Below are 23,693 nucleotides of genomic sequence, written 5' to 3' on the forward strand. Positions count from 1 at the left end.
ACAGTATCAGTTCAAATCTACCACACTTTTAGGCTTTGTGTAAATTTGAGTGCATCAATAATTATTTTGACTGGGTTTTGCGTATCAGTGATCTTGAATATAGTGATGGTCATACTAAATGTTTCTTGTGAATATCTTCTGGTTAAATTAAAGCTGAAATGAAAGGGTTAAGGTTTAATGACACCCACAGCAATTAGCAAAAGTAGTAGTGTGTTTTGTTGCAGCCAGGTTTGCACCCCTGAAACTGAAGGGGAGGAGGGGAGGTTTAGGGGGTGTAATGGCAAAACCTGAGACTTGTTCAAGAACAGCCCAGGTGCAGAGGGAGTGTGCACTACCACCAGAGGATGATCACAAAAACTGACCTTTGTTTGGTAAGAAGCTGGATTTTGAGCCAGTTAAGGGGAAAGGTTGAAAATAAGCAGATTCTGCAAGATCAAATAATTCTTTTAATCATGTCAATTTACTCCTAAGACAGCTCACAGGTCGAAATCCCTCCTGCCAAGGGGAGGCATTAGAACAGTCATGTGTATGCCTGAAGATATTCACCCCTTCTGACAAGGCGGAATTGGTTCAGCTATGGTGACATGAGAAACAGCTGTTGTATCGAGAATGGGTCATGAGCCATCAAAGACTCCCAAAAGGCCTCTAGACCCATTTCTTGGGCTCTGCAGCAGAGGACTGTGCATAATCCATAATGTTGCATGGTGTTGCATCAGACAGTGTAAAACCATTTCCTTACCAAGGGTGGTACCTGGACCTTCCCATCTGAACCTGAATGAATAGTAACTGAACTTTATTCACCCAGTACTGATGGAGCAAGACTTCAACCATCGCTTCGACCAAAGGACATTGAAATTGCAACAAAGAAATCTCTTTGCTCAGTCTGTGAGTGGCAATGACTTTCCTCTCCACTATCTACTCTTATTTATTTATTTTCCATATATATTTTCTTATGCAAAATCTTACACTTCTATATTTCTACATTTCTATAGCTAGTAACCAGAAAGGCTTCATACCTCATTTCCATTGCAATCAAATTGTTCTAAAGTAAACCTGCTATCTATGTATCTATCTATCTATCTATCTATCTATCTATCTATCTATCTATCATCTATCTATCTATCTATCTATCTATCTATCTATCTATCTATCTATCTCTGTCATGTAGAGATAAATAGATGATGGACAGATGAATAGATGGATGGATGGATGATATTTAAAAACTGGTCATTCAGCATAATTTCATGATAATCTGCCCCAAGCGACCCACTTTAAAAAGAAGGTAAATTACATTGCCTTCACTCATGGATCGAATTATGGTGGCAAAATTAAAATATAACATTTTTACTCTGATAATTTCACTCTCCAATAATTGAATTACTTTGCAAATAAAGGATCTCACATTTTTCTGGTACTTTAAATTTCATTAAATTAAAACAAACAAACAAAAAACACATAAAAAATCAGGAGAAACATAGGAAGAAAATCCCCAAAACCTAGCCAAAAATGACTCCCTACCAGGTCTATCATACTTTCCCATCTTGGTTAAAGTTTGTGCTTTTGAGGGAGAGAGCTTTTATGGTTTGTTTGGGGCTTTTGTAATAGATAATTTATCAGGATATTATTTGTTGTTTATTCCCAAATTGTGGATTTTGCTTGTGTTCTAGATGTTAGCCCTCAGAATGCAACTTTGGGTCATTACACTGTTATATCTCATAACTTCTGAACTGTAATTTGATAATAGCTGCTATGCCATTCAGGTGAAGAAATTGAATACATCTGCTTGTTTTGATCAAAATGCTGCAGCATTCTTTTGCAGCTAGAATGAGAATTCACTCTGCATTCAGAAAAAGAGAAATAAAGAGTCCATAACTAAAGTAGGTGCTAACTGTTATTTTCTAGATTGCTGATATGGGGGATATTTATTTCAGATTATATGGTATTGTCCCAATCCAGGGATGCATTCTAAACCATGAACATGGAGCAGAGGGATAGTTTGACGATATCCAGTGTGAGATTAATACACAAATGAGATCAAACATTTATAATCAAAATGGTATTTCACTTTTATTCATTTTAAAAGAGAGCAAGGAGAAAATATAGAAAAGTATGGAAAAGTGAAGAATTACAAAAACTGAGAAAGGTAGTAACCACCAGGAATCTGTGGCATCCTATGAAGATCCTTCTTTCCTCTGTTGGTGGGTAGAGCTCTGTTGGGACCTGCTGCCCATTCATTTCTGTCTTGGCTGAGCACTGCTTTGTGGCACTGGCTCAGCAGTTTCACTGCAGTGGGGGGGGCATGACAATGGCACGTTAATCGAGGTTCATCACATTCCCAGAATATGCTCAGTTGTGCACATGCAGGTTGCTCACCTGTAATGGTGGGAGTGTGTTCATCTTTGCTACCTTGGGAGGTCGTGGCCCATTACTGACGGAATGATCATGGCCCATTATTACATTGGGTCTTCAACTACAGATCTTATCAAGGGCAAACGGGAAATAGCAAATGGCAATTGCAAAATAAGTCACTCTTTAACAGTCCTTTACAGGCAGTACAGTAGCACTGAAGCTGGATAAGGAGAAAAGAAAAATATAACTCTTTTAGGAGAATATGGTTTTTCTTCTACAGTGAGGGCATTTTGAGTTTCCAAAAAGGCAAGGTCATATAGATGAACCTATGCAAAATGTCATGTTGGCACACAATTGTACCTGATTTCTTTGGGGTTGGGTTTTTTTTTATTTGTTTGTTATGTTTGGTATTTCCTTTTCCTTTTCCTTTTCCTTTTCCTTTTCCTTTTCCTTTTCCTTTTTTTTCCTTTTCCTTTTCCTTTTCCTTTTCCTTTTCCTTTTCCTTTTCCTTTTCTCTTTTCTTTTTAACAGGTAACCTTAATGGCACCATTAATCAGAGGGAATTGACATAGTGATGTTTTGAAGTTTGGTGTTTTGAGTCCGAATTTTAATAGTTCCTGTGTTGTATTGAGGAATAACTAAGATCTGAAAGTGCTAATAGACTGTAAAAAAAGCCCTAATCATCTGTGTCCATTCCTTTATCACACAATTTTCTTTAGAGTTGTATATAAAATGTTCCATCAGATGACTGTTGATTTTCTTCCACTGCTGAATTGTATTTTCTATCAATTTTGTATGCAACATACAAGTAATACACAATAGGAATGCAGTCTTCTGCCTGGAAAAGAGATCAAATATAACTGACAACCAAGCTATGCACATAAAAGTATGTCAAACAAGTTATATGTTGTAAATTGTTTCTATATGTTTTTCAGTTATATTTAGTTATATTATAGATATGCATTTTCCTTTAACTACACCCTTAAGTGTCCTTAAAAAAACCCATTCCACTCCAGAGGATGAGAATACCAAGGTCTCACTCAAAGAATTTGCAAATGCCAAGAATCAGTTCTGCAGCAGAAAGCCAATCCAGTTCATAAAGAATATAAGTTTTGACTATAACATTATCAATGGCACCATTGTTGCAGTGTGTTGTCATGGTGTGCCTCAGTTTCCATCATCCCTCCCCTGAGGTTTCCTTCCCAAGGTGGTGTGTCAATCACCTCTCCTTTCCCCCACCTTTGACCCCTGCTGGGCACTGTCTATCAACCCAGAAATTCCAGGGGAGCATCGAGTGGTTGGCAGGCTCAGAGGATGCTCTCCACCCCTTGGGGGGCTATTGACCCATCCCGGTGTCCCTCTCACCTGAGGCCTCCTCCCCCCATACTTGGTTGATGGTCCCTATGTTCCCTCTCCTTCCCCCTCTCCCCCAGGTTAAAAGGGTGGGCACATCATGCGCTGAGGGGTTCTGGTGGAGATGGTACTGGATTCAGAGGCCTTGTGGCCCAGAATAAAATCTCTGGATTATCCCTCCATGAGGACCAATTCCTTCTTCACCACCACCTTACAAGGTTTCTCCAGCACAGGGAGGCCCGAGGAGTGACCCTCTTCTACCAAAAAGCCTCAGCCTGTAAGCACTGGAGCTCGGGACATGCCTGGACTTGTCCCCACGTGCTCATAGCTATCCAGAGCATCTCGGGGGTGCAGAACACCACAGGTGCCGCTCTTTGGCTCAGCAGCTGGGACCAAGCAGGCCAAGGCAGTGCCATTCAGTAATAGTGGTAAACTCCAATACACCATGTTCTCTTTCTACTAGTCTACAGACTTCTCTCCCTTTGTTTTTGGAAATATTTTATAAGTAGCAACTGTGCACAAAATGATGCTTAGTAGTAAGGTAAGGTTTCAAAGTTAAGGTATCGTAGCTTATAAGAAACAAGAACAAGAAAAAAAAAAAGAAACTAAACCAACAACAAAAGGACTAGCAGCCAACCAACCTAGCTCTTAATGTTATCATTTTAATTTCCTCTTGATGGAAACATTACAACCTTGCTTTTCATGTTGGCATATGCAGTCAGGAATGTGACCCTTGGGATTTATGATATCCTATTTTCCAGATATCCAGAGAAAGGCAGAGAAAGACAACAAAGCTGGGACAGGGTCTAGACATTAAGTCCTATGAGAATCAGGTGAGGGAGCTGGGGGTGTTTAGCCTGGAGAAGAGAAGGCTCAGGAGTGACCTTATCACTCTCTACAGTTGGCTGACAGGAGGTTGTAGTCAGGTGGGGGTTGATCTCTTGCAGGCAGCTAGTGACAGGACAAGAGGACATAGACTTAAACTGTGTCAGGGGACATTTAGGTTGGGTGTAAGGTGGAATTTCTTACAGAAAAGGTGATTAGACATTGGAATGGGCTGCCCAGGAAGGTGGTGAAGTCACCATCCCTAGGGGTGCTTTAGAAAAGACTGCATGTGTCACTCAGTGCCGTGGTCTTGTTGACAAAGTGGTATTCAGTCACAGGTTGGACTTGATGATCTCAGAGGGCTTTTCCAACCTAATAGATTCTATTATTCAGTGATATATACATATATGCTACATATGTAGCAGAAGATGTTGAGAAATAACTTTTCATTGGAATGCAGTGGCATAGCAGTGGGGGCATCTGATGTACTAAAAGTCCAGTAGTGGCTGTAGTAGAATTTGAAAAAAATTCTGTCCTGAAGTCCTGTGCTGCAATTTGCTCCAAACTGGTTAATCAGCATACTGATTAATGATATGCTTTTATGTAAAATTGCACGTTCTTGACTACATTTAATACTCAGATGTACTCACAGTGGCTTTTATTCCAAATTAATTTTATTAATTTTAACTATTCCCACAATTGCAAATTATGCAATGTTTCATTTTCTACACCTTAGGTACAAAAATAAGCAGTGAAATGACATAAAATATGCTTCAGCTTCTACTAAATTGTAGCACTTAAGGTAACATTTAGTAAAACAGTTTAGCATGATGCAGGGATCTTACACAGCAATCTATTAACAAAAGTATTTTCCAACATCAATGCATAAGTTTAATAATTATAAATATTAAATTTTCTTTCACTGATGTACGGTTCATGGCAGTGACTCTTGAGGTTATTTGTAAATACACCTGCCAGTCTTCTACCTAAAAGTGAAAAGATGCATTATTGGAATATTTTTGTTGGAACATTCTTTGGAGAACTTTTGTTTGCTTGTTTCTACACTTCAGTTTTTTTTCCTTACTTGTTTCCTTGATCAATTTTTTCTTGGCTTGACTTTTCCTGTCCTCTCCATTTTGACTATGATTTTATGCATTTGAATTTATATATCTTATCATCAACAGTACCCGGTGTCTGCAGATTGACATGCAATGTAAATATTACTAGTGAAAACTGGGGTTCTTCCATTGTTTTCGGTGGCTAAGCACTGAAACGAACATTTTTTCAGAAAAAGTGAAAAAAAGAAATAACGAAGTAGAAAATACAAAATGAGAGTGAAAGCTACAAAATGGGCTCAAGCTATAATGAAAAAATAGTAGGAATAGGTAGATTTAAAAGATCCTCTGCAAATTAAATTTTGTCTTCTTTCCAAAATGATGAAAGGTGTTTTCCACAGGCAGTTGCCCTTCCCACTAAATGTATAGACACTTTGCAATCTGATGTTACCATATGACTATTTAGTAAACCTTCATACTTTAGGGAAATAAAATAAAATTTTATCTGCTATAAATAGCTATGTCTTTTTTATAAATAAAGATATTTTTTGCCTGTCAAGTAATTCAGAGCTCTATTATTTTAGAGTTATACTTTTCCATGGACTACATTTTTTCTCTTCTTTCTGTGCATTAGTAATACTTTCTCTCTGATTTCTTATTCTACATATGCAGAGGAATACCTTATTTGTTCTGTGCAGCTTTGTCTTTCACTCTTTCACTCTTTCACTCTTTCACTCTTTCGCAGTCTTTACTTTACACTAATTTCTGTTCATGTTGGTACTACTTATTCCAACACTTTTCCCCCATTTCCTATTTTCTCTTCTGTTTGCCCCCAGGAATAGTTTTTGCTGTCTCTCTTACCATTTTGCAGAAGACTTGTGATAAGATACGTGGCCCCTCAGATTCAAATGATGTATCACAGGAATACATAGAGTTCATCTTAAACAAGAGACAGAAAACTGTACAAAGGAAATAACATTTGAGACATTTATGTGCTATCCATCTACATGTGTATATAGCATTAACAAAGATAAACAAGATTAAGATCAGGATATTCAGTTTATTATAAGGAATTAATAGGTTTAAGTAGGAGAGGTTGCCTGCTTAATGTGTTAGGTATTACAGTCTTATACAGTGTGGAGTTTTACAGAGGTTTTTAGATTTACTTGCCATGTATATAAAATGTTCTTCCGTCCAGCTGGTACTAATTTCCTGAGAAATATGGGTGTGAGAAAAATAAAGGTTTCCTATGAAAAAAAGAAGGAAAAAAGGAGAAAGGAAGCAGTGCTTTTATGTCTTGCTATTATTTCTCATCAGTACAAGGCCTAAGGCTGTTGTGTGTATAAGGACAAAAATGAGTGATGCAGGAGCAGTACTGTGACTGGCACAGAAACCTGAAAAAATCAGAAATCTGAGAAATGGGACAGCACAGTCCTTTGTAGAATCAAATTGTTTGGAGAATGGAAGGGAAATTAGACTGAGCTGAAAGTCAGAATGGGTGAAAAAAAGGACACACTGATTTAAAAAATGCTTTATTGGGACTGCCATAGGATCTTCATGGATTGACACAATATTCAGTCAAATAGTCTAAAATAATAACATTTTTAATTTAATATATGAATACATAAAATACAACCAAAATATAAGCCAAAGCCAATTTCTTAAAAAAAGGCAAAAAGGGAAAAGCTTCGGTAAGACATTGGCTTACCTAAGCTTTTGTAATTTCTTATAGGAAATTACCTTGGTTTTGTAATTTCTCCTAGCTTTCTAGAGTCTGCTTTCTCTCTTCTGTTATACACGACAAAAACACTGCAAAATATTACAGAAGATTGATTAACACCAAGCCCAGTCATTTAAATAGTTTTTAGAATAATTTAAACATAAGAGAATTCCTCTATTTCAATAATATCTTCCTTTAAGTTTGGATGGGGCTGGACTTATGTACATGTGATTAATTTGGAGTGATGGATACCTGTTCACTACAGTTTTGTTTTTATGTTTCTCTATGTACTTTTTTCCTGGAGCATGCTGTCTTGCATTTTGCGGTACAGTTAGAGCCATAGATGTGGAAAATCCACTTCCATCATGTTTTTTCCAGCAAAGAGGAATTATATCTCTGACCATTATTCTTTGGTCTCCACTTTAAAGCTAGTGGGAGGAATATGTATAGAAATGTTAAAGATGTATAGAAAAGAATACATGCAAATATTTTAGTTTAAGATTTCTGTTGCTTTTGGGAAAGCATTCTGTCATACAGTTTTTTTAGAGAAACTGTGTTTGTGAAGGCATACACACATTTTGAGTGGATGGAGCCTCGAAAAACAACACATTGTTGTGAATCATATTGTAGCTTTAAATTAGAAGTCAGATCTAATGTTCAAGTTCAAGTTTAGGTGAGAAATGTCCTTATGGTTTTCTCTTAACTCTTCAAATTCAGTTAAAAAAAATCAAAATTTCAAACTATGATTTTATCTATAGAGCTTTTTCCTTCAATATGTTCACAGCTGATATAGTTTTACCTTACTTAGAGGGGAAGAGAAAGCATGATATTCCTTAGTGAAATTCCTTTGAGGAATTTCTTGTTTTCCAGCACCTGTCTATGCTTCTATCTCTGAAATACTGTGACTTCGAACAATACAGCCATTTTTACAAGTGGCTGGAGTGTCATAATTTTGTTACTGTTGAATACTTACCTGAGAAACCTTTAAAATGCCATAAATCTAAATGAAATAATCTCTGTGAAAAATTACTCATTTGTTCCAACAAGGAAACTTATTTTTATATAAAATTATAAGATATTATGATTTCTTCTAGGTACATATCCATCTCAATCTTCCTCACTTATATAATAGCAATATCAGAGGTCAGACTCTCCAAGAATCTAAACAGTATTTAATTATTTACAATAGTTTAAAATAAATTTCAATACATACCTTTTTTTTAGGAATTGTGTACTGGTTTTGCTTTAAGGCAACTTTAGTATGAAAAGTAAGTGTGACAAAGAGACTGCATATAGTATCCCCATGTCATGGTATCATGGGTATCCCACTACTAAGTTGTGTACACCTAGAGCTATCATATAAGAGTTTTTTCTATTTCTCTGATGTAATTCTTGGCCATTTGTTTATGATAAACCTTCATTCGATTTAATCTTTCTAAATATTGCATGTATGCATACATAAGTCTATACCCTAAGATGAGAAATAAGTTTGCACTGCAGTAACCTGCATTTATTATAACGTACTATTCTATGACTTATTTTTTGGCAAGTCTCCATTAGGGTGTTCAGTTTGTTTCTTTAAACTAATTCTGTGCAAAGCAACCTACTGGCACTAAAACAAATAATACAGAAAATAACCTTGAACTCAGATGATAGCATTACCATCATAAGTTTTGTGGGGTTTTCTTTCATGAAAATCCCAGATTTTAGAGCAAGAAAAGCCTGAAAAACCCTACTTGAAATAAGAGCAAATATTGTCTGTTGACAAAGTATTATTGTTATTGTGACAAATTTTAGAAAAAGGGAAGGTTAAACTTATATCTAACATTTTGCACTGCAACAGCACATCTGTGTACCTAAGTGTCGATAAAGACAGATGGTACATGGAGTAACAGATGCCAATGCAAAAAATGCAATATGCAATGTAGGAATTGAAAAGAAATCATTTGGGCCAGATCAAAATACTAAGGTAAGTCTACTTGTATCACAATGTGTCAAGATTGCTTTTCTAAAATTAGAATCAAGATCCTGAAATAAGGCTATATGAGGCAGATTAGAAAGGTTTTGAACAATGCAGCTCTCTAAAATGGAGTCATGCAGATGCTGCTGAGGATCATCAATCTAACACTTGAATGCTGGATAGAAAAGAGCACTAAGAGACAAACAGGGCTAGGAGTTTGAACCAGTGTTTAGAGGCAATATTTGTTTGTTGCAGCCTCAGGGTCTGACTGATTTTAGATGGAAAGTCATTAAGTAAGAGAGCCATGGTAGGGTCAGTGGCAGCAGCTTAATATATTTCCAGACCTTAGCACGAGGAAACTCCACCCTTGATCTAAACCCAGGTTTTGATATAATGTCTTACTTACCTCAAGCATTATGGAACGGGTGAGGACTGAGAACACCGTTTTGATTAGAGAGGAAACAACAAGATGAGATGATCAAGAAAATTACTTTCAGTGGGATTAAACTTCCTGGTGTTCTCAGTTTAGAAACCGAAATAATATTTTTCATGTCATTGGAAAACAGGGAAACATGGCAGTGTGATAGATAGGATGGCAAGAATTATATTTCTGCTCAGGAGGGAAGGATACAATTCAGTACAATTCACTACAACACAGTAGTTAGAAAAAATGGGATGTGATCTCTCTTAGTAGGTGTCTCTTCTTAATAGATGCCTTCAATAGAAATCTTCAAGTATTGTCAGATGTACAGTAGTAGCCTGCTATTCACTTACAAATGGCCTAATGTGGTGTTCCCAACATGATATAGTGATAAATCACAGAAGTGCCAATTAAAATGGAATGCTTATAGTGTTAACCATTTAAAAGCAATGCTAAGCTCTCATAATGTTCTTTCAAAAATAAAAGATATAATAAAAGCTTTATACTCTGAGCTTCCTCTTCATATTACTGCCTCCTGATAAGAGGGCTTCCAACAAGTGTGATTATAATAGAAAATCCATTGCTTTGTCATTTTCATGTTTTGAAATTTCAATGGCTCCAATCTTTTCTTCATATGATAAAACTGGACACAAATACTGTCTTAGGGCATTGTTGTTATAAATAATTGGCATTTACTGAAATTTTAAATTCTCAACACATTCTCTCTCACATTCACTCAAAAAAACCCAGATCTCTGCTCACAAAACAAAACATGAAGCACAAGATACAATAAAATTGGAGAACAAATATCTCTGATATTCACTATGAGGATGAAAGTAGCAGTTACCAGTAAAAGTGAACTAGAAAATTGCCTTAAAAGGACCTGCTCTTTTATCATCTCCCTCTTTGCTAGTCTGCATATTATTGGTCTGAGTGAAGTTCAAATATGGCTCTTTGTTGTCACTGCAGATCATTTTTTAAAAAAAATCAAATAGTTTTCTCACTTTTTTATCAGAAGTCTATTTTACATCAGCCCAGTTAGTCATATTTATGCCAGTCTTGGGTTGTGTAGCTGAGAAGAATAAGAGCAAACTGGCTTCACCACGGATCCTATATTTTTTGAGACATTTAGGCTCCAAGAGTTGTATGTAAATTCTCATTAAAAGAAGGTGTTTCTACTTCTGTCTGATCATAAGGGCTTTTTCCACTAAACATTAAAATTTCTGGTTTTCATTCATATTTTTAACTTCCTCTCATTTGAAACATGCAATTAAACTATTTTGTAGTTCACCAACACATTTGTGCTGCAGCCTACTACACAAACAATGCACATTGAAGAATTATATATTACCATCAGTATTTGTCCTCTCTGTGTAATCAGTGCTTTGCCACAGTGGTAAGCCTTTCCTTCTCTCCTTCTTTCATTATGAGCTTAGGTGTAGCTGCATTTTTATTAGAATTGTTATGCACTAATCATACATACTGTATTATTAGCAATAACATGGCAAAACAGAATTAAACCTTCACCTGAATTTGTTTCCTTTTATGGATTTTTGTTAAAACTGTAAGTGCAGATTTTCATCACAGTGTGTGTGGGTTTAGCCACGCAATTCCCATTAATATTAAAAAGAATCACACAGCTACGTCCCTGCACACCACATTGAAAACACTCTTTAACGTTATTTTAATGAACATTCTTTTATGACTAAATTATTTCAGAGTAGCTGAGCAGTTATTATCTTCCTCAGTATCTAGTGATCGCCCACAGGGTAAGTTTCTCTAATATTCTGTTGCAGCCCCTGTGCCTTTGCCATGTTGTTATGGGACCTTTCTAGTTATAAACGATTTTCATTGCAGTGTGCAATTAGAAACTAGCCAACAGAGTAAAGCAGCAAAACTTGATTTTGGCTGCAAGTTGAAGCTGCCCCTGGGGGTCTTTAATTTATGCACAGTCCTTTTTTGTATAATCAAGGTTTTTTTGAAATGTGCCCAGTTTTTTCCTTAGAGGGAACTTTTCTCTCCTTCTTGAGGTTCAGTCCACCTTGTTTGTGGTATACAAATCTTTCAAGGTTGTTTTGGATCGTTAGTCACATGCACAATGACAACACAAATCTTTAATGAAACTTCAAATCATAATTTCCTTATTTTTGTGCACTTACCTTTTGAAACTTTTTTTAAGTTACAGCCAGAAATCCATTGCATAGTTAATTAGTGAATGTGAACTGTGTTTTTCCTTCTACAAACACATTTAAATTCATTAGCAACTACTTTGTCTTTCTATAGAGGTGGGTGCTACCACAGACCTTACCACATGCATGTCATCCGGTTCCTGTGCTACCCATTCTCTTCCTCCTGCTGCTCAGGAGGACAAGATAGCAATTTAATCTTTTCTTTGTGTGTGAGAGCACTACAGACAAAAGTGTGTGGATTGAAATATGGCTAATGAAGCTCAGTTAGAAAACATAGATCTGATCTATAAAAAATATTCAGAAATTGATACACAATTTTTCAGAAGCTATTTTTCTGTATTTTTTAACCAGTGAAATAAATAAATATTGTTTATGCAATCCTTGCTTGTAACTTAGACTAATTACAGACATTCCTAATATTTTTCCAGTTCTAGAACTTTTTTTTTTTATTCCCCTTCCTGCTGGACTCGTCCTTCTACTTAGGCCACAGGACTCAAGTAGAGTCTTGGCTAACACATATATAAAATAAAACATATTTTGAAGTGCCTCCTTTGGATGGCTGCATTCTCATAATATGACGGTAAAATGTAATCCATAGCAATAAAAATAAAACTACCATTCTGTGGTAAAGAAAGCTGCATCAGTTTTATAATTTTTATAAAGCTATTCACTATGGAATTACTTTGATAGCCATGAAATAATAAAAGCAGAGAAGAGTAATGTTGTGGGGATTTTTAGTTCTGTTTTCCCAACTCACATCAGCTTTCACTATTTTATCTCAAGGAGAGGTGAAAAAGTCTCTTCTATGGGTTATGTGAGTATTCTTCCTTGGGACCAATATAATAATCTCATTTAATCTGTAGACTATTATAACCAATGGAATCAAGCATGCCATTTAAAGTTTCCTTGCTTTCCTCAGTATGATCCCACATAAATTATTTCTTTGAGATTATGTTTTAAAGGAAGAGAATGTTTAGCTTGTGAATATATTGAAACTGATTAATTCCTATTGACACTGGCTGATCTCACAAATTTCTTTCTTTTTGCTCACTAATAAAGAGTTCATGTGAGGTGTCACAGCCTATGACAATAATAATGAGCATTAAGCAAATCAGCTGCCCCTAACTGGCTTTGTTATCACATTACCCAATGTAGCAGGCCCAGGGCCTGCAAGGCCTTGGCGATCAGAGGCCTAAGAGCTAGGAAATGCCAAGTCAGCATGACCCTAGCAGTCCCTCTCTTCCGCCTTTCAGACCCTGCTTATCTCCCTGTAAATCCATAGGTCACTTTCCCCTGACCCTTACTATTGGACAGTTTTCAAAACCCCTGTAGGGTATAAAAACCCCTGATTCTGCCCGGTTCGGCAGAAGAGCTGTCACTGCATCCTTCGCGGAGACCCAAATAAAAGAATCCTGCAGAACCCCATACAGCGCTTCTCATCTCTCTCCCCTGCGTCTGCTGCCGCAGCACCTAGCAAGCTAAGAGAGCTGGAGATCACAAAAGAGCTGATTGTCACTAAGAGCTGCAAATCACTATAGCTTGCCTAGGTTGCCTGAGCCCCCGCTGAGCTATCCTGGCCTCCGGCTCTCCCCTCTGGGCTATCTGTCCCATGGGTAGTCTCCGGCAATAGCTGGCCCCCCGAGCAGATAGCCGGGGCTCCAAGCCAGATAACCCAAAACAACGAAATCCACAGACTCAATCAGTTCAGAAGGATTTTTTCAGCAGTCTGAAGAAATAAAAACTAGACTAATTATTTAATATGTCTGGATCCTTCCTTCCTTCCTTCCTTCCTTCCTTCCTTCCTTCCTTCCTTCCTTCCTTCCTTCCTTCCTTCCTTCCTTCCTTCCTTCCTTCCTTCCTTCCTTCCTTCCTTCCTTCCTTCCTTCCTTCCTTCCTTCCTTCCTTCCTTCCTTCCTTCCTTCCTTCCTTCCTTCCTTCCTTCCTTCCTTCCTTCCTTCCTTCCTTCCTTCCTTCCTTCCTTCCTTCCTTCCTTCCTTCCTTCCTTCCTTCCTTCCTTCCTTCCTTCCTTCCTTCCTTCCTTCCTTCCTTCCTTCCTTCCTTCCTTCCTTCCTTCCTTCCTTCCTTCCTTCCTTCCTTCCTTCCTTCCTTCCTTCCTTCCTTCCTTCCTTCCTTCCTTCCTTCCTTCCTTCCTTCCTTCCTTCCTTCCTTCCTTCCTTCCTTCCTTCCTTCCTTCCTTCCTTCCTTCCTTCCTTCCTTCCTTCCTTCCTTCCTTCCTTCCTTCCTTCCTTCCTTCCTTCCTTCCTTCCTTCCTCCCTCCCTCCCTCCCTCCCTCCCTCCCTCCCTCCCTCCCTCCCTCCCTCCCTCCCTCCCTCCCTCCCTCCCTCCCTCCCTCCCTCCCTCCCTCCCTCCCGCCACTTCCTTCTGCCACTTCCTCCCTTCCATAGCCTAATAGCCTAACTACAAAATCTGTTATGTTCATTCCAGTCAATGTGTATATATGAATCTACTTTAAGTAACATTTCACAACTTTATTAATTTCAGTATTGTCTTATTTTTTCATTTCCTCTATTGATTTCCAAAAAACCACCTTAGAATTATAATTGATTACAATATCTATACTGCAGCCAATTTTGGTATTTCATTTGCAACTGGCTTTGTGTAATGCACTATTCCTTTGATCTAATAATGAAAATATATCAGTATATACTCTTTATAGAAACAAGGTAAGTGGTCCAGACCTCCTGGAAGAGTATGACTACAATATATAAATTTAAATTCTAACCTACAATACCCACACTCTATTAGAATTTAAAGACTACAAAAATTATCCAGCATTTCGGGAAACTTCAAAAAATTTAAAAAAAATTCACAAACCTACAACAGACCAACCCAGTGTACCAGTCTTCAATTTTATGTAGACTGGAAGGATAAAGTACTGAACAGACACCCTAATTCTGGTGTAATTTATAATTTAGATTTCAGAAAAATATGTGTCACTTTTATAATAGAAAAATATCTATCACTTTATTTGGCCTTGGACTGAATTAAACATGACAAGACTGATGGCAATTCTATGTAAATTCATTGTTATATTGGGCAATACCAATGTTCTGTTTAAAGAATATTTAAACCTTTATACTTTTTATACTTTAAACCCTTAACTTTCATACCTTATTGCCAATACCAGTATCTTTACATAGTATTCCTAAGGGTTTTTTTCATCTCACTATTTACATGTGACAAGTGTTATGGTTGTTCCAACGGGGGCTCCCAGGTCGAGTAAAGAGATGAGAATCTTGACTCCATGTTTCAGAAGGCTGATTTATTGTATTATGATATATATTATATTAAAATACTGTATTAAAACTATACTAAAATAATAGAGAGAAAAGGATTCATCAGAAGGCTAGAAAGAACAGGAATGGAATGAATAACAAAAGCTTGTGACTCTGAGTCCAATGCAGCTGCATCTTTGATTGGTTATTAAGTAGAAAAAAGTCACATTGACCAATCGTAGATGCACCTGTTGGTAAACAATGTCCAGACCACATTCCACAGCCATCAGATAGTTAATTGTCTACTTTTATTTTCTGAGGCTTCTCATCTAGAATAGGAGAAAAATCCTAGCAAAGGATTTTTCATAAAATATCATGGCTACAAAATATTGTACTTTGGATTTTCTTTGACACAGAAAATACTTATCTATTTGCAATTTCAGTTATACCAATCAAGAGCAACCCTGAAACAAAACAGGCAAGCAGGTGAAATTTCACTTAAAAAGAAAGACTTTCAGTGAACAAACTTTGTGCTTGTCCCAGCTCTCAGCTTTGGAGAGGTAACATTATTTCAATATGTGTCATGCATATTCAGAAACTCACTTGTCAGTCGTAGGAAGGTCACAGGAAAAGTCTTGTTTGTAGAATATGTAGAAGGTGACTAAATTAAGCAGTATCAGGGCTGGTAAGGTTTAAAAGTTTTAATTTTTTAAAAAAATAAAATATACTGCTTGTCCTGGGTTGATTATATGATGCTTTTATCCCCAATCGTCATGTTCTGTTTATACCAAATAATAAGTTTTACACCTTTAAGACTCTCTTCCAGACAGTGAAGAGGGGAGGGAAGAAGCGCGCAGTTTGTTTTCAGACTGCTCTCACTCCTCCACATTCCTGCTCCTGGACTGTGTTGTCTGCGGATGGACAGACAGCCGGACAGAGCTCCTTTTTCCCTTTTTTTCTGCTTTTAGTTAGTTTTAGCTAGCTGAGGCAAAGCAGTTCCCTGGACTGTGATTTTTTCCTTTTTTCTTGGACCTGTTCAAGCCTGCTCTGGACTGAACACCCAGAAGAGCACCGGCAGCTCCACCTGTGGCCCCCTGGCCGGGCCTGGGCCGCGGCGTTTCCAACACGAGAGACTGATCAAAGACTGAGTAAGCTGAGCTGCAACCCGGGGAGGGGACTGTTCTGAGTTTGCTTTCTTTGGAGCAGTGAGAAGTTTTATTGTTTAATATTGTTTGGGTTCTACTGTTTAATAAACAGGTTTCTTTCCACTTTTTCTCCAAGGAGGTATTTTCTCCCGAACCGGTTGGAGGGGAGAGGGGCAAATGGATCTGCTTTTGTAGAGAAGCCCCTTTGGGGGTTGTCTCCCAAACTTGCCCTAAACCAGGACACTGCTGCACTACCAAATATTATATTTTGGAAAATAATAAAATTTCTTAATGTAAAGACCTTATTTTTAAAATACTTAAAATTCAAGAAGAATGTACTGTGAATTTTTATAGTCTGCTTGAGAAATAATTTCTTCCATCTGGGCCTTTTCTTTTTGTAAAGAAACAGGAGTTTCAATATGTTGGATGAATAATATCAGCCTATAAATAGTACTATTCTGTTTGTTTCATGTTAACTGTGTAGGGTAATATGCATCACATATACTTGCAACTTGGCAAGAAACATTTCAATGGTTTTACAGAAGTTTTTAAGATGAAGTAAAACTGCATATTTTAAGCCAGCATTAAATCAAGTTTTTAGAAATAGAGTAAAAGTCACTACAGATTTATACCAATTTAAAATTTAATATTATAGAAGTCTTTCTCCTGAAGGCCTCCAAGGACTGGGATTGCATAGCTTTCTCAGTACCCCCTTCCAGTGCTGCATTATCACCCTCATGAAGTTTTTTCTCCATAATGTCCAGACTAAATATTTCAAGACAAAATTTGTGGCCACAGTATATTTTCTATCGCCAACCACTTTCTAGAACAGTTCTGTTCCTGTGGCAGTGGGGATTTTGAAGATGTTTAGTCTCTCCCTGTCTGTTGCAGTTGTTTGGTGTCTCCCTGCAGTGGGAGTTTGAATATGTTCAGTCTATGTCTAAAGTTGCTTAACCCTGTCTTGCAGCAGTTACGAGAATTCCAGATTCTTCCCTGCCTAGCCTCAAAAATCCTGCCCATTATCTAGAGAATTCTCTGTCAGTTATGAATTCTGCTTTTTGCCATTGGTCTGTGTCTTTCCCGCTTAAGGTTATGTATACAGTTAGCTGGACAGTCTCCCCCAGGTTTCCATCCCCCGCTTCACATCTCCATAAAAGCCACTATTTTTCTCTTTTTCCCAGTCTCTGCCACTACCCCCTCTGTGAGCCATGTGGCACTGTCACCACGTCGGCACTCGTGTCCTGCCTGCATCCGCACTGTGCAGCTCTTTGCAGCCAGCGCGGCTCTCTGCCTCGAGAAAGAAGAACACCTGTGCAGCATCAGCTGCCCTGCTCCTGCTGCTCCTGCCTGCGCCTCTGGCACTGCTGCTGCCTGCGAGTGTTGTGTCTTCTGTCTCGCTTCAGTGCTGCTTCTGCCCCAGCAAAGAATCCATGCTACCAATTCCAAGCGGCGCTGCCCCGGCACCGTTTCTGTGTGGGAAAGAAATAAAGGCAGCTCAGAAAAGCAAGCAGAGAGTCCTTCCTTTTTCCATTTGCCCCGATCCTTCGGTGCTGGTTCCATGTTTATCAGCTGCCTCTGGCAGTTTAGGACCTCCGAGAGTGACCAAACCATGACTCTGCCTGCTGATGGCTGAGGTAGGGCGTGGCCCCTCCTGGTGTGTGTCCAGATCGCCTCCTGCGACCAGGGTGCAACATCATGTTCCATTACCTTAACAACACCCTCTCATGTTTGAAGATCTGTTGTTTTCTTCTTCAACAGGTAAAACTAGACCATTTTATTCTAAACCACCTTTGATCTTAGTAGATTCTATTGAACACGGTACAGATTTAGTGTCCTCCCATAGATGTGCATCGTGGGCAAAATGAGGTGAAACGTTCCATGTTAGGCCCTGCTGCATAGAGGACTGTAATTTCCTTAAATCTGTTGACCCCACTCCTCTTAGAGTAGGTAGGTTTGTCTTTCACTTTACTCACCACGAAAGAACGCTGGTGACTTGTGTAGAATTCAGCACTCACAGGATCCACTGGTCGTTTTCAGCAGGACTGGGGAAAACATTTCCCTGTCCTCAAGTATAAGCCTAATCTGAGATTTATTTTCTCCCTCTTGCAGCATAAGAAAGGTTCTGGATTTTAACTCTGGCTTGGTCCCCAAGGTATTCCAGATCTCTTTGAACTGAAGTGCTAACATTCAACATGCCAAACACTGCTTCTGAGCTAGTGTGATGTATAAAGTTGTTGAGGGCACTTTCGGTCTTATCATCCATGCAGCTGATAAAGTAAATGCATAATATCAGCCCCAGTGCCAAGGCACTTATTTTTATAATGACTTTCCAGCCACTGATTAATTGCCTTTTAGATTAAGGGTCCAGACAATTTTCAGTGTAGCTGAAAATCCAACCCATAACCCCTGTACTTCCAAAACTGAACACTGTAGGCAATAGTGTCAGTAGCATTAATAAAGGTATATTACAAATTACTGTTAATAAAGCTGGCCATTTAATCATAGCAGGCATGCATGCTGATTAAGTGTGATTGCAGTGCTACTCTTTCTAATTAGCATATAGCCTTGCATATGTTTTGAAGTACGTTATTTCACATGATCTTTTTCAGTGGAAAAGTAAGACTGACTGGGTTTTAGCTACCTAAATAAACCAAGGGTACAGGCTGAATAATTTTCTTCCATTTGTCAGATACCTCTCTCAATCACCATGATAGTTGGTAAGGCTTCTGTAAAACTTTTGGTCTTGCAATCACATCACTGGTCTTTCAGCATTCAGATAAATTTCTTCTGTCTCATGAAATTTGGTAACCACTAGCTTCCTTGGTAGACTGTTATTTGTCACTCCCTGTTGATGACTGTCCTTCTCAAATCATGTTCTATTTATTTTTATCTGGAAAACCAAAGGATTTTTTTTACACCTTTTTGCCAGCTTTCATGCCTCCAGAGTTGTTTGTTTTTATTTTAGAATACCAAAGTATAAAAAGTCCTTCCAAGGAGTATAGATGAAGGCAAATAGTAGGGAGATTAAGTTCTGTAATAAATAAGGCATTGCTCACATAATCACACAGTGAGCATGAAGAGATTACAAAAAATTTTAATTACTAATAAAAATGTTTTTTGAAAAACGCATAAGAACTCATGTGCGGGTTTAGCATTTCAGTATTCAGGTGCAAAAAGGGGCAAGAAAACATACAAGTAGAAAAAATTTTATTAGTACTTGAAAAATCTACATCAAAGTCCAGGAATAAAGAAGCTGTGCAAACTGCCGCACTGTAGACCTATAATTTTAAATGAAATTTGAGTTTTCTGAAAAGAGAACAAAATATCACTATAAAAATCCCAATGAAATCCTGTGTTCATTTGCAGCAGTAGCTAAGAAAGTTAAAAACTCCAACCAAACCACAAAAATGCCAACAACCAAAATGACAGAAAATCAACAGTAGTTTTGTGAATAGTGTAATGTAAGGAAATCAGTTTCCTGGAACTTTAGTGAATGATGTCCAACTATCAACAAATTCTTCTGGATTGCTTAATAATGTATCTGAGCTCACAGAAAACAATTAAGGTGAACACTTTTGTTGTCTGTAATCTGCCCAGAAGTCTATTCATAAAATTGAAAGTACTTATGTATAATTAAGATATGTCCCATTAAATGTTTAATATCTTTGATCCACATTTTTGTCAGTGACGTGGACAGTGGGATTAAATGCACCCTCATCAAGTTTGCTGCTGACACTGAGCTGTGTAGTGCAGTCAACACGCTGGAGGGCAGGGGGCTGCCATCCACACACACCTTGATATACTTGAGAGATGGGCCAATGTGAACCTCATGAAGTTCAACAACACAAATTGCAACAGGCTGCAGCTGGGTCAGGCAATCCAGAGCACAAACAATACAGACTGGGCAGAGAATTGAGTGAGAGGGAAAAGACTTGGGGGTGTTGATTGCTGAGAGGTTCCACATTACCCAGCAATTTGCATCACAGTCCAGAAAGTAGTCTGAACTGCATCAAAAGCAGAGTGGCCAGCAAGTGGAGAGAGGTAATTTTCCCCTTCGACTCTGCTTTTGTGAAACCCCACCTGTGTTACTAAGTCTGGCACTGGGTCCCTCAACCTAAGAGAAACATGGACCTCAGAGAGGGAGTCCAAAAAAAGCTCAAGGAGATGGTGAGAGAGATCACTTCTGCTGTGAAGACAGGCTGAGAGAATTGGGGTTGTTCAGCCCGGTGAAGAGCAGGCTTTGGGAAAAACTTACAGCACCTTCCAGTACATGAATTCTATAAGTGAACTGAGAGAGGCTTTGGATAGGAACATGTAGTGATAAGAAAAGGGGCAATGGCTTTAAACTGAGAGTATGTAGGTTTTGATTAGGTAGTAGATCTCATCATGGACCATTACACCTGTGCTAAATTTATGCCATTGGTACATGGCACTGTGTTCTTAAACCTGGTTTAGAATATGAGTGTTAAAGACTGTTAAATATTTGGTGTGTTTATATCACCAATTTAAACATCACTGGGCAGGGATTAGTAAATTCAGAGGGAGACAGAAACAGCATGAAATTTCAAGTAGACAAGCAGCAAGAGCATGAAAGCCCCTGTGGTGCATTGACCCGGCCTACAGTCACACAGTTTCTGTGTGGTGGACTGACTCCGGCTGGACAAAAGGTACTCACCAAATCAGCTCTAGCACGCCCCTCCAAGGTTGGAGAGGGGAGAGAAATTATGACAAAAGGCTGAACTAAGGTCAGGGAGAGATCAGCCACCATTTACTGTCATAGCATAATAGACTCAAGTTGGGAAAATTAATTGAATTTATTAACAATAAAATCAGAGTAGGATAATGAGAACAGAAAACAGTAGTTGTAATATCTTCCATGCATCCCATCCTTCTTCTTGGGCTTGGCTCTTCTCTGACATTCTCTACTTCCTCTTGACCAGCCATAGAGGAAGATGAGGAATGTGGGTTGTAGTCAGTTCATCAAACATTGTCTCTGCAGCTCATTCCTTCTCAAAGCCTTCCCCTTCTCCAGTGCAGGGTCTTTTCCAAAGAAGACAGTCCTCCATAAACTTCCTGAATGTGAATCTTTCCCATGGGCTGCAAGAGCTGTTTCAGCAAGGCGCAAAGTCCTTCAGGAACATCCTTTCATGGGATGCAGTCCTTCAGGAACAGCCTGTTGAAGTGTGGGTCACAATTCCTGCCAGAAATCTTTCTCCAAAATGGGCTCCTCTCTCCATGGGATCACAGGTCCTGTCCAGAGCCTGTTCTAGCACAGGTTTCCGATGTGGTCACAGCCTCCTGCAGGCCATCCACCTGCTCTAGTATAGGGATCTTTGTGGGCTGCAGGTGGATCTGTGCTCCACCATGAGCCTGCATGGGCTGCGGAAGGGCGGGGTACCTCACCATGGTCTCCACCACAGGCTGCAGGGATTTCTCTGCTTCTGTGCCTGGAGCACCTTCTCCCCTTCTGCACTGGTGTTGGTATCTGCAGAGCTGTTTCTCTCACGTATTCTTACTTGTCACTTCTCTGGCTGTAATTTAGTCTTGGTGCGTAAATTTTTCCTCCCTTAAATACACTGATGTGCTATCACTACTGCCAATAGGATCAGCCATGACCTGAGGTGGGAACATCTTCAAGCAGGCAAGCATTGGCACTGTCAGATACAAGGAAAACTTCTGTCATCATCTCATAGAAGCCATCATGTGACCTTCCTACAAGCAAAAATTTTCAGGTAAACCCAGTATGTGTTTGATGACCCCTGTTGCCCAAGGAAAAGGGAGAAAATGGAAGGTGAGGACACTTAGGGATTGAGATGGTGAAAATTTAATAACTAAAGGAAAATCTGTGCACACACAAACGAGGCAGAAAGAGGAATTCAGTCACTACTCCTTACTGCAAAAGATTTATAGGTTTATAGGTTTTGACACTTCCAGGGAAGCAAAGTATGACCATGTGTAATAATTACTTGGCAAGAAAATTGCATTATTCATGGACATCCCCCATGTCTCTGACCAGGGATGTCCCCCTCCTCCTTTACCTGAGGTTTAATTTTTTAGCATGTGGCAAATTTGGATCAGTTGCTCAGCTATATCCCCCTTTGAACCTCTTGCTCAAACCCAACCTCAGTGTGGGAATGAGGAGAGCAGATTGAAAAATAGTGGAAGCCTTGACACTGTGGAAGCATTGTTAATAATTAAAGAAATATTACTAATATACTAAAGAAAGCATATATTTTACGTACTGCTGGTAATATTTTAATATGTTGTTTGCCTGTTTCTAAAAATTACATTTGGCTACATTACCTGCTTACTTAAAAAAAGTAACATTTATAAATAAGTTTTATTCAAATGTCTTAGGTATGATCAGCTTTTATAATCTGAGTTTTATGTAAGGAGTATGACAAAATGAACTTCATCAATTCCACAAAACCACAGAATTATTAAGGTTGGAGGAATCATTCAAGACCATTTAGTCCAAATGTCAACGCAGCACTACCATAATCACCCCTAAATCATACCCCCAAGTGCCACATCAAAGTGTCTCTTGGCTATTTTCAGTTACTTCACCACTTGGTATCTTACTCCAATGTCTTAATACTCTTTCAATGAAAAAGTGTTTTCTAAGCTGAACCACCCCTCTTGCAAGTTAAAGCCATTTCCTCTTGTCGTTTCAAAACAAAAAAAAACCCTAACCATGGAAACAAACTAGGCAAAGCAGTATCCGCTTTATAAATACTAAGAAAAAAAATTTTGTTTAAATATGATAGATATATCTATTAATAAACCCCCCCCCCCGAAAAACTAGTAAAAAAAAATAGAAAGCTAAGCCTGTGATTCATCTCATAAAATTAAGTCGAATTGCCCAAAAGAGAAGCATTAATTTAATCCAAAAAAGACTACGATTTCTTTCCCATATAGTGGTTGCTATTTGGCCAACCATTTCATACAGTCACATAGTTTATTGACAGTCTACAGACACCTACTTAGAGACTTGCAAACAATTATTTTTCTCTGCAGATTAACAAATATTCATACAAAATTTAATTTCATTTATTATTATTATTATTATTATTATTATTATTATTATTGTTTTGTTGTTTTGTTGTTGTTATTATTATTATTATTATTATTAATGATAATAATAATAGTTGTAATGGCAAAATCACTTAAAAGTTCACTGTCTGTTTTATTCTCTCACCCTGAACACCAAATTTTTAACAATGAAACAGGTTTGGTTTTCTCTGCCTCCTTCTCTTCTGCCGTGAAAAGGCAGCAGTCACTCTCAGGGCTGCCAGGTGTCATATACTGGGTTTGCTTCATTTAATGACTCCCCACAGTGTCACACCTGTCTACAGCCCAGCTTGTTTTAATGTATCTTGTCACTTTCCTAATAAAAGGAAGTATCTTTATGTTTCCAAAACAACATTCCTTATTCAAGTA

At 38.3% G+C, this 23,693-nt stretch overlaps 2 long non-coding RNA genes across 10 annotated transcripts in view; one reads left to right on the forward strand and one right to left on the reverse strand.

Moving 5' to 3' along the window:
* The window catches only part of LOC135289775 (uncharacterized), a 34,946-nt gene extending 26,204 nt beyond the window's left edge, over positions 1 to 8,742 (forward strand). For 3 of the 4 annotated variants that reach the window (XR_010352505.1, XR_010352506.1, XR_010352504.1), the window contains one exon: positions 472 to 8,742. This is a non-coding gene — a long non-coding RNA (uncharacterized LOC135289775). The remainder of the gene's footprint in view (positions 1 to 471) is intronic. The other variant, XR_010352507.1, reaches the window with a different exon arrangement.
* LOC135289778 (uncharacterized) lies at positions 2,244 to 13,660 on the reverse strand. 6 transcript variants are annotated; one of them, XR_010352517.1, is made up of 6 exons: positions 13,019 to 13,660; positions 11,843 to 12,038; positions 7,323 to 7,391; positions 6,444 to 6,541; positions 5,612 to 5,794; positions 5,226 to 5,513 (listed from the first exon to the last, which is right to left on the reverse strand). It is a non-coding gene; the product is annotated as an uncharacterized LOC135289778 (long non-coding RNA). The 6 variants fall into 6 exon arrangements; XR_010352514.1 differs by lacking the exon at positions 11,843 to 12,038 and having other exon boundaries at positions 13,416 to 13,660; XR_010352516.1 differs by lacking the exon at positions 11,843 to 12,038.
* Positions 13,661 to 23,693: the final 10,033 nt, after the last annotated feature.

The sequence above is a fragment of the Passer domesticus genome, chromosome Z (assembly GCF_036417665.1).
Source record: "Passer domesticus isolate bPasDom1 chromosome Z, bPasDom1.hap1, whole genome shotgun sequence".
Taxonomy (NCBI): Eukaryota; Metazoa; Chordata; class Aves; order Passeriformes; family Passeridae; genus Passer; species Passer domesticus.